This window comes from Pteropus alecto, unplaced genomic scaffold, assembly GCF_000325575.1.
Source record: "Pteropus alecto unplaced genomic scaffold, ASM32557v1 scaffold71, whole genome shotgun sequence".
NCBI lineage: Eukaryota > Metazoa > Chordata > Mammalia > Chiroptera > Pteropodidae > Pteropus > Pteropus alecto.
In genome coordinates, this window is record NW_006433024.1 from 18,779,139 (window position 1) to 18,782,710 (window position 3,572).

Genomic DNA, 3,572 nt, shown 5'->3' on the forward strand with positions numbered 1-3,572 from the left:
AAACCAGTGATAAGGAGAAAATCTTAAAAGCAGCCAGAGAAAAGAGATATTCTATACAAAGGTAAAAAATTAAGATTATGGCAGAATTCTCATCAGAAACAGTACAAGGCAGGAGATAATGAACCAAAATCTTTAAATTGCTGAAAGAAAACTTACCAACTTAGAATTCTAACAGCAATGAAAATACCTTTCAAAAGTGAAGGCAAAAATGAAGGCTTTCAGACAGAATACGGGAGAATTTATCTGCACTTCAAGAAATATGAAATACGAAGTTCTTCAGGCAGAAGGAAAATAATACCAGGTGGAAATTTGGATCCACAGAAAAAAATGAAGAGAGCTCAACAATAAAAAGAAGCAGACCGCTGATACATTCAACATGGATGAATCTCAACTATCATCTAAGTGAAAGAAGCCAGACACAAAAGGCTACGTATTATATGGTTCTGTTTATACAAAATTTTATAAAAAGTAAAATTATAGTGACAAAAAGCAGCTCAATAGTTGCCAAGGACTGGGGTGGATCAGGAGAGCACAGAGAACTTTTAGGTTGATAGAGAGGTTCTATATAGCGATTGTGGTGGTGGTTACATAACTATATACATTTATCAAAACCTATTGAAAAGTTTTCTTAAAATGAGTGAAGCTTATTGTGTGTAAATGATAACCTAATAAAGTTGATTGTTTAGGAAGAAAAACACAAAAGACCACATATAATGATTTAGTTTTTAAAAATATATCACCGTGACAACATAAAAGTTTAAAAGAAGGCGAATGGAATTGAAGCGTCTTAAGGTATTAAGTGTGTTTTTCAAGAGAAGGGTAAAGATATTGATTAACCTTGGATAAAGTTAAGACTTGGATAAACTGAAAAAGGAATTTGTTATTTCTAAGGTTACCACTAAAGGAATAGAGACAGATGTGTAATTTTCTAATCAGTGAAGGGAAGAAGATATAACAGACAAAAAAAAAAAATACTGAATTAAAAGTGGGGTAAAAAAGAGCATAATGGATGAGACATATAGAAAACACAAGATGGTAGCTATAAATTCAAATACATCAATAATTACAAGGTATTTTTATGAACTAAAAGATAGAATAATAATCCACACGCATTCTGCCCAAAGGCTGATGTTGCTATATTTACATTAGGCAAAATGGACTTTAAGGAATGCTTCGTAAGGACAAAATGTTCAGATCATAAATTGAAATATATATCAGTTTTAGATTTGTATGCACCTAAAAACAGTTTCAAAATCATAAGCAAAAAAGTGACAGAACTACATGGAGAAATAGATAAATCAATCTATCCACAATCATGGGGTAAAGTCTTTAACATGCCTTTCTCAGTAACCATTAGAATAAACAGATATTTTTTTAAGACAAGAGAGATATGTGGCCAATATGTTTAACTCACCACTGTACCTAATGACTACAGAAGGCACATTCTTTTCCATCATTATCCCTGGGCTACCACCAAGACACTGACACTCGGGGAAGATTTCTGATTTTTCTAGCAAGATACAGTGGAACAAGGTCTCAAGGTGAGTCACCTGTCCCCTAAATCACAAATTTTTCACTTCTCTTGGTTGGTTCTAAATGACTCCCACTCTCCTGGTGCAAAGGCTTTTGTCCTAAAGCCACATGCGGCTTCCCAAAGCCAGTCCAAGACCAAGGTGACATTGCTGAAGGCTAAGGTGCTATGAGGAAGGAAGAAAGCAGGAAGCAACACCGGAAGAAGCCATTGTTGCCTGCCACCATGATGCTAGAACTTGCCAAGGGAGGAAGAATCCAACTGTTGGGTGTGGTCAGCTACTATTCCCACACCACTCCAGGGAACTCTAAGAGTCAGGCTTAAGGAAACTCAACATCCCTCATCACTGGAGACAGTGGGCGTCCCTGGGCCTTTGAGAGGAAGAAGACATTCTGGGCTCCCACGCTAAAAAGGGTCCTTTGTGAATGGAAAGGGAGCACAGATGCCACAGATGCAGGTGCCTTAAAGGAGGAAGAAAGGCCAAGTCTGTCTGATCTAGAGGCAGTGGCTAAGCAGCTGGCTTGGGGCCACCCCAGGAAACCATTTCCCCAGGAAGTTAGACAATTTTGAGAATGTGTCTAGAACATGGCAGGTGAACACAGCCAACTTCTACTCCTGAAGGTCACTTCTCCATGGTGCCCGGAGCCTGAGGGTAGGCTAGCTTGTCCCCGTGCTGGCTGGCCATTCTGTGGGCATTTCCGGCTATTCCCCATTTCTCTCCTTCTAGTTAGCACTCGGGTCTAGGCCTTGGCTGAAAAGGGATCTGTGCCATTTTATTCAGGTGTAACTTTGTGCATTGGTAGCAATTCAAATTAGAAGAGTTCATTCACATACAAAAAAAAAAATGCATTCATTCAACAAATGTTTATTTTATAGCTATCATATGCCAGGAACCTTGCCAGGAACTGTGGGCAAAATGGTGATGATGTTGATGATGATGAGGATGAGGATGAGGATGATGATGACAACAACATAATGACCAGCATTTATTGAGCACTCCCTATGTGCCAAGCACTGTGCTATGCACCTTATGCAGCCTTCGGAGTAACCCTCTGAGGTAGGTATTATAATAATTATCTCGGTATAGATGAGGACATGGAGGCTCAGAAATATTCAGTGATGCACATAAGGCCATGCAGCAAGTAGCAGCAAAGATGGGACCTGAATCTAGAACCATGCTTTTTATCACAGTGCTTCCCTAGATGAATGTAGATGAATGAGACCAACTGCAATCACAAGGCATCGGCAGATGGCAACTCCCAGACCAGAAAGTGCAGCTCGAGGGAGGGAGGCAGCGTAGGCAGGTCCAAGGTTTAGATGGAACACTCTGGGGCTCTGTGAAGTCTTGGTAATTATTCTGGGGGTGCCCTGGGCAGGCAGGCTGCAAGCCCCCAGGCCAGCCAGATCTTCCACTTGGGCACCAGTCACCCAGCTGCACCTACGTATACGCACAAAGCCCATCATCCAGTGACCACTCAGCCCATGACCACAGCTGGACTCCACATGGGCCCTGACCTTGGCTACATGCCTGTGAGTACTCAATTCCAGCCTGTTTTCCAGCCCTCAGGAAACAGAAGCTTGTGTGTTTTCTCAGCAGGTCTATGAAGGGGCTTCTCCCACATCTTTTCCTTCCCAACAAGCAAAGGCATTCCAGAAGGGGCAAATTCTTTCCAGGGAGGGGATGAGACTGGAAGGGCAGGTTTTTCTGGACAATATCCTCCAGGATGATAGGAAGTATTGCCCAGCGAGCTCCCCATAGTCCCAGGGAAGTGGAGCCATGAGGCCATAGTGTCTACTGTTGACGAGAAGTGAGCAGGTGGGAACACACAAACAGAGGAAGCCTGCGATGAGAATTACTGACAGGATATGGCCCCTAGGGCCTCGGGGGTGAAAAGAGCCCTGAGCGCAGGGACAAGACCAGGAAGTTACTCCTTAGGATCTAAGCCATCAAGACGCTGCACACAGAAGAGGTGGTGACGGAGCTGGTCCTGCCTACGTGGGGCTCTGACCACCATTTCCTGGCTAGAACAAGTGCCTCTGG